General features: G+C 45.1%; 1 protein-coding gene across 2 annotated transcripts in view; it reads right to left on the bottom strand.

Annotated features, from left to right (window-relative positions):
* Stard8 (StAR related lipid transfer domain containing 8) overlaps nucleotides 1-17,244 on the bottom strand; it is a 77,559-nt gene that overhangs the window by 43,795 nt on the left and 16,520 nt on the right. The window lies entirely within an intron of this gene.

The raw sequence follows: 17,244 nt of genomic DNA, 5'->3' as shown, positions 1-17,244 counted from the left end.
CACTCACCGGACCTGGGCTAGGACTGGGTCTGGGGGCTCCCGGAACTCGGCAGAAAATCCTACTCGGCGGGCGGGGTGGGGGAGGCACTGCCTACACCATGACTCTTAGAGAGTTCTTACACACATCTTTATATTACAGATGGAAAACCAAGTCCCAAGAATACAAGTGACTTGGCCATCACTTGAGCAGGGACAATTATCTCTCTGTTGCAGGACTGTCATGTGAATCTCAATGGGTAAACATGCTGCCTCACAGAGGACAGGCTCCACAGAGAGAAATTAGCTTTTTTTATTGTAGGGAAGAGTCTACAGGGTGTTCAGGGTCTCACTACTAGATCGGACTCATAGTGATCCACCTGTTTACAGCCTCCCCAAGAGCTGGGATTACAGGCATGCACCACCATGCCCTGGGGGTAGGGCCAGCATGGCAGGCCTGGGGATGGAACCCCCAGCCCTTGTGCCTACTTGCAGGTGCTTTAATCTGCTGAGCTATTTGCCGGCCCTAAAAATTAGCTTTTGAACTGGGGTTGTAAGTCACTGGTACTTGCCTAGCATGTAAGACACCTAGGGTTGGATCTCCAGGAAATTTCCCACACAGTAAGCAGAAGAATTAGCTTTTACCCTCAAAGAGTTCAACACTAGGCTCCTACTACAAAACAAAGCCTAGAACCCAGACTCTAAGATATATCACTGTCACGCACAGTAAGGGAACTTCTATTACCTGCTTGACCGACAGGTGGGTCTGGCTAAGATTTTTACAATGAAGGGAACCCTGGAAGTGGCCAGTACAGGTTCCAAGATCCTCATAATGGCTCTGCAAGAGCTGCAGCACAACTTGCACCATGACTCTTCTCTGAGCCTGTTTCCTCCTCTGTGATTAAGATAAAATCACAATGCCATGGCACAATGGGAAGAGTGAACACACTTTGTCAGCAATACTTTGTTTGAGTCACTTATCATTTACCAACTACATTCAGTATTCCCAGCTCAGTATTTTCACTGTGCCACAGGTTAGTACCTCTCCTCTACCCTCTGCACATGTTATGCCTCTAGGAAAAGCAACCTTGTTGATGAGGGACAGGAGGATGCTTGCAGTTGACGTGTGCTGGTTGGCATGAAATTTGTACCCATATTTCATAGACTCCATGTCAGAGCCAAGAGGGAAATAGATGTTAACATGTTGAACTTCATGTCACTCACCCGATCTGTGTGCCCAAGGGCAGCGTTACTACATGATAGACATGGACAAAATGTGTGCTGATTGAATAAATGTATTTTGTATGTGGGGTGAGGCATTGGCCCAGGTCGCACATATGTCCATTTTAGAAGCAAGGCGGAAGTCAGACTCTCCTCCTCCTTCCACTAGGCCACTCTACTTCATGGGAACCCCTTTCCACATGATCATAGGTTAGTGGGGAGCCCGCTCCTCTCTCCCAGTACCTTTTGGCTTGCCACCAGTCACCATTGTAGACCTGGTCAGCCAGGACAAGCAGACACTGAGATATTCCCTCTGCGCCAAGCATGATTCTGGCAATGCTATGATTTCTAAGTCTCCAATGGCCCCTTCACAGTCTCTACCACAGGCCCAAGTCCAGCCTGAGGAAAGGGAGGCCATAGCCAGATGCCTCTGAGCAGCTTCTTTTCTCTATCTGGCTGGGCAAGAGTGCAGGAAAAAGCCCCTGGGAGGCAGCAGCCATTTCCTACTCTGCTAACGCATCTCCCTACCTGACCAGACTCTCTCCCTTGTTTCCTGAGTCTTGCTGCTCCAGCCCCAGCCAGAGAAGTAAAATGAAAGGGTTCTGAAGACTAGCTTGAGTCACAAAATCCCGGAACTGGAAAGGGCCTTAGGGATCATTTATTGCCATGGCCTCCCCACTACAGGAATGTCTACTATTGACAGAGGGGGCACCTTATCTATCCCCTTGCAGATTCAAACTATTCCCACATAAAATGGGCAGTATAACACCTAACTGGTAGTGTCACTGTGGAAGGAAATGCAAGAATGGATTCAGTAAAAGCAAAAGTATATTGAGCTTGCTATTATTTTAAATGCTTTTTTTGTTTGTTTGTTCTTGAGCATTAGTTACTCATATTAGCTTTGGGTGTTTAGTGTTTAGCACAACCTTCTAGATAAATTTTATTATCCTCATCAGTTGGGAAACTAGGGGATGACAAGGCTAATGCAGCTTACTAAATTCACACTGCAGTAAATGGCAACATCGGGAGTTGACCCCTGAATCTCAGTTTTCACCCACATAATGGTGAGGATCTTCCTTGCCCTAGAGAATGACAACGGATGGGTTCTGAGAGTTCCATGGACTCACATATGTGTGTTGGTGTAAGGGTGAGGAGGTTGAAGGTGAAGAAACACTAGGAACTGAGGATGTAACCTGAAGCTTTGGTTCTGAGCAGGGGATATCTTTGAAGTCCCAGCTCTTATCTTAAACATCCACTTGAATTTTCCAGTTAACTCCTGTAGGTATCCCCATTATTTCTCTGTACAAGTTGATGTTTTTCTTCCTTTAGCCTTTTAGAAAAGCTAACAGCCCAGGAAGGCAGGCCACATTGGTCCTTTGGATTCCTATTGAGACCAATTCCTATAACACTAGGGGTTTCAGACACCTAGCACAGGATAGGCCTCAGTCTCTGAGAATAGCTAAAGTTTATGGAACACTTGTCATTTGTAGTATGAGTCAATATTCTATGCACATTCTGTATAGGATTTAATAATCAAGACAACTCTATGAAGAGGTCAAATTATTATTATCACTTTCTCTTTAAGCAAGGAAACCATAGCAGAGAAGTTAAGTGACTTGTCCAAGATCACACAGTTTGTACAGTCAGCTTTCACTAGTGATGATCATACATTGTGCCCCTCCAGTCACATGATATCTTCTCTTACATTCCACCTTTCATCTCTTCTGTCTACGACAGTGGGTTGGATCCTTGGTTCTAGACCTATTCCAATGACATGAGCACCTCCCTCTGGGTAGAAATGTGATATCTCTCTCCTAACCCTCACCTCCATGAAAGGAACACTGAGCTTGGGGCAGGGCTACACGTGGCCCTGTTTCTACATTTATGTTTGGCAGCTAGTTCCTGGGTGGTGACAGTCTCTTGTGCCTACAGTAGCATCTCTTGACTGATGGAACAGCACTAGCATTTCACACAGGAGTTCTCTGCCACTCTGAGTGGTAAAAGTCCAGCTTCAGCAATGGCTGCCTGTCCCCTGCAGGGATAAGTCCACCCTTCTGAAGTTAGTGTTCAAAGCACTACCCAAGCTTGTCCTGCCAACTCGGCTGGCATTCCCAGAGCACACTGCATTTCATTCTCCACCCCCCAATGTGGTCTTATGCTCCTCTATTCCGGAAGTGCTCGTCATTATTTCCTTTCCTTACATTACAAACACAGTTCTTTGAGTGCACCTGACGTTACTCTTAGAGCTTTGTATATTTTAAACTCAAAACTCTTTACAGAATCCCTATAGGTACCTTTGCTATCCCATTTGACAGTATACATGTGTGCAGATTGCATCAGCTCCAGAGAAGAGCTGAACTGCAATTCTCAGGCAATCTAGGAGGGTAGCAGCACCTTCAACACTTCCCAAGTGACATGTTGTATTACCTCAGTTGTTAAATGAGGACAATGAGGCCAGTAACATAGCCCAGTGGTGCAATGCGTGCCTCGAATGTGCAAGGCATCCTTGCATTGCGAAGAAAAAGAAATGGGTACAAGAACCATTCCCTGAGCTGCTTTGTGCATCAAATGCAAAAGCGTTAACAGGATGTATTTGTCAGTGGAAAACTCACCCCTGACCCCTAGAGCTAGGCCTTTGTTTTTGTGCCCACATCATGGAGGCTACTGAGTTTAAATGCCCACAGATTCTTTCTGCCTTTATCTGGGGAGGAGTTCCACTGCCCATCCACAGCTGCCCTCCTCTCCCTGGCCTTAGTCCTCATGCTGTCCCCTCAAGTAGCACTTTGAGAGACCCTTCTTCCTCTTCCCATCGCCTGATAGGGCACAGCACCAACACATGGTTCTAAGCCCTGCAGTCAGACCCAGGGTTCCAAAGCTCTGTCCACTTGAGAAAGTGACTTGGCCATGAACAAAAACCACTTTTGTGTCAAAGGCAGTTTGCAGCTTAGAAGTCAAAAATCTGCCTCCTGCATCTTTTTTCTCTCATCATGAGCTTGGAGGGCCTTGTCTGCATCCAGCTCTTGGTATCTGCCCCTGGGTCTTGTCGCTTAATGTGGCCCTTTTGGCTAATGTACACTAGGGCACTCCAAGCCAGGCTGTAGTTGGCAGCCCTCAGAGAGTATCTATTCCACCACTCATGGTACAGGTGGAGCTCCTGAGGCCTGTCCACAGAGAGACAGCAACTTGGGTACTGCAGCCAGGCCTGGCCTCCAGTCCTGGCCTGGCAATGCAGCATCAGTCTTTTTGGACTCTTGCAGCCTGAGTGGCTCAAGAGATCTGGTCAGGGTGATTCCAGAGCAGCCACAAAGTTCTCTGAGAGGATTTTCCCAGTAATTTCTGCTCAGCTTGTTTTCCTCAGCTAATGCAAGTTGCAGCCCTGGAAACAAAAGTTTCCAGGTTCTTAGATAAACAGGGCTGGCAGCACAGTACCTTGGACAGCTAAGGGCATCAGCGCACATTACCTGGAAAGAGTGGAGTGGCAGCACCCCTCCCCACTTCCCCTGCAGCAATGGCTTGGATGTGAGGCTGCTCTCCCAGAATCTTAGAGGAGTCTTGTGAAAAAAGCCAACTCCGGCCAAGAGCCCAGTCAAAAGACCTGGATGGTAAGATTGAGCCCCGGGTTAGGTGGATCTGGCTGATCGATGGGAGAGGGGACTACATCTCTTGCTACAGAAGAACTCCAGCCCCCAAATAGTGAGAGTCCCACACAACTAAGGCCTCATCTTATCTTGAAGTGTGCAGTGACCCCAGCAGGACATGAGTGTCCAGCAAGGCTGGTTACACTCACACACCTCCCACCTCTCCTGTTCACCCTCTTTTCGTAGCCTTCATCTCCCCCAACCTGGTATGTTTGTCCTGTGTCCTAGTTTAAACAACTTACTGTCCTCCTTTCTTGGTGCTACCACACATACTCCTTTTACTTGCTGGGAAACCTTGGCTGAGTTACTTGCCGTCATAATGTTATAGTTTATTCATCTGAACATTAAGACATTTTAGATGTACTAGATCAGGGGCCAGGGAAGCTCTTCAAGGCCTAGCATGGGGATGTCTGGGGAAAGGAGAGCAAGGGAAAGCTGAACCAGGACCTCCAGGCCCCTAGCCCCACCCACATTGACCTTGCTTCAACCACAGCCATGCTATTTGTGTCTGGTTTTTGGTTTTGTCTTTGTTTCAAGGTATCAGAGATTGAACTCAGGACCTACCCACTAACCTACATTCCCAGCCTTTTTTTATTTTTTATTTTGAGACAGGGTCTTTCTAGGTCGTTCAGGAAAAACTCAGATTTGCCCATCTCTAGCCTCACCACCCAAAATGCTAAGATTACAGGCATGCCACCATGTCAGGCTTATACGTGTTTTATGTAATAGAGTTTCAGTTTAGGAGGGGGATGAGAAGAGTGTGTATATAAACAAAAAGTACTTTTAAAGAACTATGGATTAAACAAAGTGTGGTCATAAGCTCATGTAGTATCAGCTACTCAGCACCTTAGGTAGGAGGTTAGCAAGTTCAAGGCCAGCCTGGGAAACTTAGTTAAACGCTGTGTCAGAAAACAAGGCAGGGAGGGTGCTGGGGATGAAGCTCAGTTCCCAAAACCCAGAGCAGTGGATTAGATGTGTTCTTCTTGGACCTGGACTTCATTACCTTCTGAATGGTTGCTGCATGACAAAGTACAAGTAAAATACTTAGAACAACACCTAAGGACAATGACAGTGAGGTCTGTAACTGGGTTTTGAATGCGGGCAGTTTGGGCAACCTGAGTCCTGTTCCGGCAGCCTGGCCAGGCTGCACAATACCTTCATGTCGCTGTGCCAGATGTGCTGAAGTAAAGCTGACAGCCAAGGGTCACTTCTGCAAATAGTGGACAGCAGCAAAGTACTAAGTTTGGTGGTGATGATGACGACGACGATGATGATGATAATGATGATGATGACTGGCTATGTGCTCAGAGCCTAGTAGAAATCAGGCAGCTGCTTGGAAGAAATTTTGAAGGTGGCCAGAAGCCTCTCACGGGATAGGACTTTACTCATTTGTTCTGTTTCAGCTCTTACTGACGAAATCACTGTAAATCTCTTGCATTCTCCTGCCTTAGCCTCTCTTCTCCTTGTACTCCTTTTCTGGTCTTCTCTATTTTTTTTTCATCCTCTTCCTTTCCTCCCCTTGCTCAGCAAGACTCATAGTAACTTGCAAAACAACAACCCTCAAACTTCTTGTATTTCCACTTGCCAGCGAATCTTGCAGCTGGTCAGGAGCATTTCTCCTTACAGATTCTCCCTGCTCTCTGGCCCCACCCACTCCCCCAGGCTAGTTGCTCCAACTTTAACCCCCTTGGCTGATAAGTAAATTGCAGAGGTTACTTGGCCCCTTCCCCTCAGTGAGGAGAGCCGCAAACTCACTGGGCCAGTCCCTTCCCTTTTCTGGGTCTCAGTCTCCCCCTCTGTTAAGTGTTAAAGGGTTGCAGATGGAAGCAGAGTCATGAAAGTTAAACTTAATGATAACTGAGGTGCTTCTGAGATAATTTCCAACAGTTTTGTGTCTGAATACAGGCACACACACACACACACACACACACACACACAGAGATTCTGGCAGGGGACTTTGAAAGCCTTCACTGTGACTAGACTCTAAGAAACCCAACGCTAAGAAAGTCAAAAGGTGGAGACCAGAGTTGCAGAATTTTCAAAATAATACAACTGCATGGGGACCACAAGTTCAGCCACCGCCTATTTGGGGGAGGTGCAGCATTTTGCAAGTCAAATAACTTTAGAAAAATGGGTCTCTCAGCCAGGGTGCACTTCAGAGATAGGTCAAGGATCTGTGTGCCCACAACCAGGTGGGAGCAGAGCACCAACACCCACAGGTGCGTAGTGCCACCCTGGGCGTTCAGTTCCATACCTCCCAGCATCACCACCTGCCCATCCTGGACAGGTCCCTGCAACTAATGGCAATCAGGACACAGTCCCCAGGGGGCCAAGGTCTCTATTTTAGAGGTGCTCATGCTCAAATTCACAGAGACAAACACGAGCACACAGACGGGGCCTCACGAAGTTGCCAAGGTGTTTTCTTCCTATTTTGCCTCTATAGCAATTCTGTGAAATAGCAAGAAAACTGTTGTCACATTTACAAATCAAAGAGTAGACAGAATTTTCTCCAATTGATTTTATGTAAAGCGAAGAGCTGAGCACCTAAATGTTTAGACTCCATAAGCAGTGCTCTGCCCAAAGGACCATGTGCCTGCATTTCAACTGCTGTGACAATAGAAAATTTCTGTCACACTACAAAGCAACAAACCTCTCAACAGTGACTAACTTTGAAAAGTGGGAGCAAGGTTTTATGGAACTGAGAAACTAAATTTTCTATCCAGATACATAGGATGAAATTTTTACTCAGGGCTTGTTTTTATGTTTTTAATCATATGTAAAATAGCTCAAACAACAAGGCAGAACATGATCCATGTTATAAGACAGACATACAATATCATAGGGATTTGAAAGTGAGAAGAGGCAACATTTGAGCAGAGCTTTAAAGGAAGGCAAAAGTCTACATAGACTAGATGGGGGAGGGAATTCAAGAGTTCCAGAGACTGCATAAGTCAGCCTTTTCCATTCAGCAGCTGTCAATGACTACCTGAGACAACAGGCTTGCCTAAGAAAAATTCTTCCTAAACAATTAGGTACACAGAGAGGGGAGACTTCCTGTTTTCTTTCCTTTCTTCATTTTTATTATGAGGAACCTGAGTCAGAGCCCAGGGCTTGGGAAACACTGGCTTTTGTCCACATGCACATTACCTGGACTGGAAGCCGTGTTTGCCAACTTATCCAGAAGCACACAGTAGGAGCCATAGGGACCTGAAGACTTACAAGCAAAAGGCACCCTTCCACTTTACACTGTTTTCCACCAAGGTCCAGGATTCAGTGATAAACCATCAAATGATCCAATTAATTATATTTTTGGAAAATCAAGGCTAAATTCCCTTCCAGTTAAGGGTCACAGAAGCATAGAACGTAGAATACAGGCCACACAATCCAATCCCTTCTTTTTAATGGTTGGAAAATGGGAGCCCAGAGAGGGATTTGCCCAAGGGCACAGTCTGTTTGCAGCCAAAGCTGCTCATCCAGTATGGCTATACTTTAGCCCAGTGACGAGTGATCCTTGTGAACTGGGCCTTTTCAAAGGGGTCTGTTGGCAGCTGTGAGAAGGAAAGCACATCTGGTCTTTGGAGACGTGACATGTATGAGGCACATCTGATCTTCCCATCCCTCCTCTGAAGTGCCCCTCCAGCCTGCACGCGGCCTCTCTGGAGTGGGGGTGGAGCTCCCAGGTCAGGATTCACCCTCTATCCTCCTCATCCCAGAGGCCTGAGGGCTCATTCCTTGGGCCTCAGCTCCCACTTTCCTAATCTCAAACCGGATTCCTGAACTGGAGAAAACATGTCCCTCACCTCTCTTCTGCTTCCTGGGCTAGATCTGGTGATAACTTTTATCATCACTAAATAACTATCATTTGTGTGTTGTCTGGGAGCATAGAGAGCACCCTAACTCCCCTTATCTTATCACACTTTGGTCCCACAACTCAGGAGTTGGGTGTTTGGACACTCATTTTAAAACTGAGAGAACAGAAGCTCAGAGAGGTGATCACACAGCTAATAAATGACAAAGTCAGACTGCAGACCCAGAGCTGTCTCCATTCTCCAGAAACTACAGTCTACCCCACTGCCTTAAGACTAGCTTTTTTGCTTGTTTCCTGGCAAGAATGGATAGATCAGCGGGTGGGTAAGTGGGTGAACGGGTGAAGAGATGGATCGATAGATGGATTAAAAAAAATTCCCAAGTATCCTGTCTGTGACTGTGTTCCATGTAAGCTTACAGAGAGGGAAAAGGCAAAGTGTCTATCCTCAAGGAGTCTACCATTTCAGCCCTGATTCTCAGATGTTTGCACCAAAGCATGAGCAAATGCCTGAGCAAAATGAATTCCTTCCCCGCACAGCCTCTTGAAGAGAGTGTTATATAGCTAGCCACAAATGAGAAACTTCCTCGACTTTTCCACTCTTGTCTTACAAACTAATGGGAACTTTACATGCAGTTTTCACACACAGAGCTCCATAACAGTCTTATGCTTATTTGAATATAAAATGTTTTGGCCCTATATCTTCTTCGAAGCACCATCCAAAAAGAGATTCTTCCTACCTCTGATTCCAGGGGACACAGTGGTATTTTTTGTTTAGTAATAGTCTTGCTGCACTGGTAAAGAGGCTGTGTGTGTGTGTGTGTGTGTGTGTGTGTGTGTGTGCGCGCGCGCGTGTGCACACTCAGACCATACATGTATTATAAATTCATGTGTGTTTATAAAAGCCCCAGAGGTGCACAGAGCTGATTTTCTTGCATAGCCATATGTTCTCTGGCACCTGAGATGATTCACACTTGTACCCTGACAACTTGCTGTGAACTAACCATGTTTCTCAGCCCAGGAACCAGAGAAAGCCCTTGAGAAGCTAAAGAAACCCCTACAAGTCCTGGAAGATTAAGATTTCTTTAAAATGGTTTTTGCTAGAGGGCTGGCCAAATAGCTCAGCAGATTAAAGCACCTGCTTAGGCAGATGCACAGCCGAAGGGTTCAATTCCTGTTGTGCTATGCTGGCCCCGCCCTCAGAGTGTGCTGAGACCATGACTGAGACTGGCAGTGACTGAGACTGGGCATGGTGTCGCACCCCTGCAATCCAAGCACTTGGGAGGCTGAAAACAGGAGGATCACTATGAGTTCAGTCTGTGTGGTGAGACTCTATAGACCCTGTACTAAATACAAAAAAATAAATAAAATGCTTTTTGCACCGACTCTTTGAACAACAGTGATAGGAAGTAAGGTGGAAGCTACCTCGTAGAGACAGAGAGGGAAAAGGGGGAAAAGCCAGGCAAACTCACACAGCTCATTAGAGGGATGAAATAGTTAGTTTGGGCAACATTTGGGGACCTGCAAAACATTTCCTTGCTTTTACTGGGTTTTTGAAAATAAAAAATCTCATATTTTGTAAAGCCTAAATGTTGTTCCTCTGCTTGTGTGTTCTGTAATCCATTTATTTCTGGGTGTTTTTCTGGGTTTTAAAGGAAGGTTCTGAATACCAGTCTACTTTGGTGATCCTCAAAGAAACACAAAAGAGGACTTTAATTTTCACTTAGACCATAGGTTAAAGAGAACAGGACATCTGGGGGGGTTCAGATGTGGTGATAACAGCAGCGAGATCAAAGTACGATGGTTCCGAGTGGTGGATGGGGGGTGAACTGGACATTCTTAAATGGCTGCCTCTCTCCTGCTTAAGTGTCCCCTTTTGGCCTTTTTCTCTTTCCAAACCTTGAAGGGCTTTGTGCTTTGTTTTTAATAACGAAGGCTGTTCCCTTCTCCTGTGGAATGTATTCCCTGAAATATATCCTGTTTGGAGGATAAATGGACACAGGGTTGGAAGCCTCTGTTCTCAGGAGCCCTACTTTCTATGTTTTCATTTTTCTTCTCAAAACGCAAACCAAACTAACTCTTCCTGTTTCTGGGTATGAGATGTGGAAGGTCGCACAGCAGGATCCCTCCAGGAGACAGTTCAGAGGGGACCTCTGGAAGCTGACCCTTGGCTGCCCTGATATGGGTGGAGCATTGTTGGAATGGATTTAGGTCCCATGGAAAGAAGAGGAAGATGAGTGATGGCACTCAGGCTGTACTAAGGAATCGATCCACCATGTTTTGATGCCAATTTGTCCTCCCTTGCTATGACCTTTTCCCCAGGTAGACCAGACCCTAGGAGTCCTGGGTCTTTCATAAAATCAGTGGCTGATCTTCCTGCCCATTAGGTGTAAGTTTACAAAGGTCATCAGGCATGGTGGCTCACACCTGTAATCCCAGCATTTGAGAACTTGAGTTTGAGGCCAGCTCGGGCTACATAATGAGTTCAGAGCCAGACTGAACTACATAGCAAGACCCTGTCTTAAAAGGGGGAGGGTTGAGCTGGGGAGATAGCTCAGTAGAATAAGCGCTTGCCTGGCAAACACAAGGTCTTGAGTTCAATCCCTGGTTCTACAAAAAAGAAAATAAAAGATTAATGATATTAAAAGGGGGGTGGTAGATGAACGCAAACACCCTGGGTTCAAATCTCAACACCTCCTAAATGAAAAGATGTTTTAAAAAAAGAAAGTCATTGGGACTGTGAGGAATGATTGTTTTAGGAACCACAACTCTTCACTCTGGGGAAGGAGATCTTGTGAAAGAAACTACAGATGAGTACAGACACAGATTCTTGTCTGAGTTTTGTTACCCACTAGCTTCATGCTGTTGGAAAGATCACTTACTTTGTTTGGGTATCAGAATCCCCAGCCACAGTGAAGCTTTGGTATACATGAGCTGTAAAGTACCTTCTTCTCTAGATTTTGGGCAATTCTAAATACCAATCATAAGGAAGAAGGAATGGGTCACTCTCATGCGAGTCCAATGGGTAAAGCAGAATAATCAGGTAGAAATTGCTGGGAGGCCAACTCTGACTCAATATAAAGAACTTTTAATTGATCATGGAATGCAAAAAGATGCTTCACCATACCTAGAAAGTTGGGGCAGAGCCCTCGTGGAAACAGATGGAATCATATAAAAGGGAGCCAGTAAGCAAATGAACACTAGACTTAAGATGTGATCCCCAATATTATATTTTATTTGGTAAATTCTAGTCTCCAAATGAAATCATCATGGAATCTCCAAAAGGTAAAATGGTTTTCATTAAATAAAATAGTTGTAAATCTCAGCTTCTTCCTCTCACTTTTCCCTAAGAAGCTCTAGAAACTCTAGGGCTCCTCAGTACTTGGCTTCAAAAAATACTGGTTAAGCCAGGCATAATGACACTTAGGCAGCTATAATCCCAGATACTTGAGAGGGTGAGACAAGATCACAGGTTCAAGATCATCCTGAGCTACATAGCAACACTTTGTCTCAAGATAAAATGAAAAAAAAAAATAAAAAGGGCTAGGATGGAGCACTTGCTTAACATTAGCAATGCCCTGGGTTTAATTAATATCCAGTACTTGGGCAGGGGAAGGGAAGAGTGCTGCTTATTATGGTTGTTAACTCCAAGTTTTAAGGTTTGGTAGAATTGTGTTTTACACAAATCTATACCACTAGTGGGAACCTCAAGACTCTGTCTCTGACATTTTATCAACTGGAGCAAGTGGGGCTCTGTGTTGATTTATAATAGCTACTTCAGAGCTGAAATGATAGGGAAGAAAGTCTGCTGAGAGGAAGAGTTCACCAGTCCAATTACCCAAAGTTCTTTTGCTATGAAAGGACAAAATGAACAGAAAGTCCTTGGTAGATTTATTGTTTACGTAAGGCCCTGTGTTTTGCTCTGGGTCAATCAGATATAGCCACTGTACAACAAGAGCTCATAGCATGTGACAAAGACAAGAATAAAAAGAAAGAAGCCATTAGACTTGCAGGACAGTGTGATGGCTTATCACAGAAAAATGGATAAGGCAGGCCCAGGAATGTGAAAGGAGCCCAGCATGGTGGCACACACCTCTAATCTCAGTTATGTAGTGAGGCAAGTGGACCAAATGTCGAAGGCCAACCTGGGCAATTTAGTGAGACCTTGTCTCAAAAGAAAAAAACATGAAGGAGCCAAGGATATAGCTCAGTGTTCTTTGGGTTCAATTCCCAGTATCAGAAAAATGGAGGAGAGAAAGAGAGAGAGAGAGAGAGAGAGAGAGAGAGAGAGAGAGAGAGAGAGAGAGAGAGAGACTTGTGGGGCTTACATCTGCAGGATAGGTCTTTACTCTATTTTGAACTGAAAGCAATAACTGGCAGTCTGGGCTTTCCAGTGCTTTTAGCCCCAAGGAATGCCCTTTAACTTACTTACTCTTCCACAGTCCTGGAAACATTCCTCTGTCCTAAAGAACATCTTGAAATAACCCTTTCCATTGACCTTAATCTCTTCTTTCAGTCTGATTTCTGACAAAAGACAAGAAGGTAGGAGACAAGGGATGATATAAAGTTGAGATGCAGAGGATCTTGGGACCTTCTAGTTCAACCTTCTCAGTTTTTAGAGTAAAACTGAGACCCAGGGAGGCGAGACAAGGTCACAGAAGAAGATAATAGCAAAGATGAGGGTAGATCATAGGTCTCTCAATTCAAAGCCCAATGTTTTTGCACTGGCTAAATTCACTGCACATCATGATTGAAAGATATCCTGTCTCAAATGATAATCAATTCCAGATACCTTCTAACTAAAGAGATATTTACAGTAGTCCAAGTTTCTGGGTAAAATATTTATAAAAAGTTAAGATACGCCATGCCCTCCACGTTCTTCATAACATAGCAAATGTTAAATGACCAGATTTGTCAAGAATTAGTTTTAAGAATAATCTGATCTTTAAAAAAAAGACAGCATATTGGATTATGTTGGTGATAATTTTCATATGCTTAATATTTTTGTGTACTGCTCTCCTGAACTTCAATAGCATCTCAAATGAATGAACTTAAATAAATGAATTTGTTTTTATTTTCTGCCGCTGAAATAGGTCTTCGGGGGAGGGGTCTAGGGCAGCTGATGGACAGTCTAGTGTGAAGGCCAAGGTTGCAGCCAGACTGGAGCCAGTGGACTTGGAAGCAGAGGCTCTTGTTACAGGTAAACTATTACCCCCCAGGTTGCCTTAGCCACTTCTGCAGGAGCCTGGAGAGAAACTCTGACTGGCTCAACAACAAAAGGAGCTTTGTGCACTGGAAGCAAAAGGCCTCGGACAGATTTGATATAAGGGCAACAAGAAGGAAGGTTGGTATATCCCTCCCCTCTACAGGTTGATAAAAAGGGGAGTTCTTGGGTTCAGCAGAACTGTAGGGTCTGCAGGTCAAAGAGTCATTGAATTTCAAAACAGCAAAGACCTTAATGTTCTTTTCAAATCCATCCACTTATTTTATATTTGGGAACACTGAGGGCTGAAGTGGGGAAAGGACAGGCTCAAGGTTACACAGCTGGCAAAAGGCAGGGTCAAACTGGAACATAAAATAAAGATCTTAGTTCTCCCAGACAAGCATCCTCATTCTAGTACCTGAGAGGTGGTTTTAAATCATGGGTTTTGTGTAGAGAAAGATGGTTCCTCTTATGCTCCAGAAGTGTATATCCATCTTAGGGACAATTCATGCACAAGCAGCACAGTCTGAGGACTTGGCAGAAATATGAGGCAATTTAGAAAGCCTGAGAACCTGAGCATGGAGTGAGTCCCTAAGGCTTGAAGCCCCTCCTGCCCTGCCAGTTTCTGTACTCACTAACTCTGTCTTTTCCAGTGTTTGATATATATTGCCATGTGATGATTTATGATGTCCATTGGCACTTTGAATGATAATGGGTATATATTTAACTTACTACATATTAGGAAAAATATACCTTGTACCTCATGTCAGGTTATTATTTAAAATTAGTTTGATTTAAAGATTGAGTACATAATAGCACTGAATATAGTGATCGCAAACATTCTGAGGATGGGCCCTGGAGGTTTAGCTCAATGATAGAGCACTTTTCTACTATATATGAGTCCCTGGATTTTATCCCCAACACCCCCCCCCCAAAACACACACACTGAAGTTGGTTCACAAATCATTGGTGGGAAATACTGTACTAGTGGATTCTCAAATAGTACATGATGGGGTCCTCAAAAGTCATCCAGATCATTCTGCTAAGCCTGGACAGTACCAGTAAGCTGGAGTCAATTGGATGTTTCTTATACCCTCCTATAAGACAGTACCAAAGGATTCCATGCAACTCCTGCCATGGTTTCTTGTGGTCATTGGACCACTGGATCAAAAGTAGTACCATGTTAAAGGGTCAGCCTGATAGCTCTGCAGACTACAGCACTTGCTTACGCAGAGTGTAGCAGCCAGGGTTTGATCCCTGGCATGCCATGCCGCCTTGCCTGTGGGGTGCACTGAGATGGCAATTGAGACTGGGCGTGGTGGCCTGTGCCTATAATCCCAGAGCTTTGGGAGGCTGAAAATAGGATCACTACGAGTCTGATCTATGCAGTGAGACCCTGTAGACCTAGTAGACCCTGTCCTAAATACACTAAAAAAAGTAGTACCATGTTAGAAAAATCTTTGGCTGGCTTCTCCCAGTAGGAAGATCATATACACATATTATGTGCGACTTCCAGGTTTAGTCATTGTCTCTGTCTTTTTGCCTCTAGAAAGTTTCTAGGTGGTCCTCTCTTTCACCATTTCTGTTCTGCTGTAGTGGCACTTGGCAGCATGGCATGTGAGAACACACCAGTATCAGCGTACAAATGGCAACATTGAGGCACAGAAAGGGGAAGGCCCTCAAATCTGGATTTCAAACAAATGTTCACTCTGTGTCCCACCCTTCCTGCCACACAATTCCACTTCATTGGTTTTCCACATGCTCTCCTCCCCCACCCACATCCCAGCCAGGCAGTGGTAGCTGCCACTGCAATCTTGTCCTACACAGAGCACTTTCTTCAGAATTTCTAAACTCAGAAAGAGCCCAAGAAGGTGGTAAAATTGATTACTTCTAAGAAGTTGTTGAGTGGTTAGGAATAGAGTGGAAAGAGTTAATTTCTGTACCTCTTAAATTTCCAAACATATGAAGGCAATATGAAATAAATAAAATTCTGCTTATTCCTTGAATGAAATCTCAGAAGCAGACCTATTTGCTTAGCACTTTGATATTTTTTTCTGTACTATTTCTTATGCTCCATAAGAGAGTACTTTACAATAATCCCTATAGATCTGAACACTAGCCTAGAGAAAGGAAATGACTTACTGGGGCTTGAATAATAAAAGTGCAATGAAATTTGGGCTAAAATTTGGGTATTCTGATTCTCAGCGCTATGTTGCTAACACTGTTGCATCAACATCGACTCATTTCTGTTGGGTTGTCCTTGAGCGGACCTGAGACAATGTGTTCACATTTGCCCTTACATAGCTTTCAACTTGAACATAAACAAGTAGAGGGAAGAGCAGGATCATACCAGCATTGTAGGGAGCACCCTCTTCCTGAACTCACTGTCTAAAAGGTACTCCTCTCTCCTCCAGTAGCCACAGACCATTCAGGCTCTCAATGCCCACCCTCCCAGCTTTCAACACTGGAGCCTCAGCCTGGCACGGACACTCTAAAGAGGCAACTTGGCAGCTGTGAATGCATTCCTCTGGGGGGTCACTATTTCGAGGTCTCAAGGTTTCTTTTTAGACTTTGCAGCTGATGTCTCTGAAATGGAGAAGTTTGTCCTTCCCCCCAGTATGCGCAGTGTATAGAATTTGTGCCCCCAGAAGTCTGTGGTGCCAAGCAGGAACTGTGTTGAGCAAGAACCCCTGGAATGGCGGGGGGTGGGGTGGAGAAGCAGATGTGTGATGCATGCACATGCTGATCAAAGCAGTGTTCCTAGTTCAAAATAGGTCCCCTCTCCTCTGCTGTCATGGCAATGCAAATAAACACCTTGTCTTGCCAGGTTTTTTGTTCCTTAGCAGCCACCACCCAAGAAGTCAGGATCAGAAGGTGGAAAAGTCCTTGAAAGGTCAGCAGATCCTCCATCTGCTTCCTAGTAAGACAGTGCCCAAACCAGCTCCAACTACTTTGGGAGGTCCTCAGAAGTAAGACTAATGTCCTCTCTTCCAACACCTTCCCAAGATGCCTCACCTAAGCCCTTAGTGTGCCACCTAACTGGTGCCTCTGTGTTCAGTGACCCCCCAGCCCTAATTACCACCTGGGAGCTTGGCTCGTGGAAGCTGTGAGCTCATCCTGATGAAAACTTGGAGCCAACGGGAACAGTTGATGTCCGGTGGGAGCCAGGAGGATGGCCTCATTGACCTCAGTGAAGCCTGGCCTGTGCTGTGAGTTCTGGCCCTGGGAACAAACTCTTTCCAGGCCAGCATCTGCCTTTCTCCTCATCCTAAAACAGTTATCCCTCATTAGACAGCTGTGCTCTCCACAGAAGAAAGTTGCTCAGAGAGTGCCTGCCCCTAGCTTGTCCACACCCACATAGGTCATCAGAGGGGAAGGCAGAGAAGCTATCTGACTGGGAA

Source organism: Octodon degus, unplaced genomic scaffold, assembly GCF_000260255.1.
Source record: "Octodon degus isolate 3935 unplaced genomic scaffold, OctDeg1.0 scaffold00201, whole genome shotgun sequence".
In the NCBI taxonomy this organism is placed as follows: domain Eukaryota; kingdom Metazoa; phylum Chordata; class Mammalia; order Rodentia; family Octodontidae; genus Octodon; species Octodon degus.
Note: the sequence above shows the minus strand (reverse complement) of the source record. Positions and strands in the feature narration are given on the sequence as shown.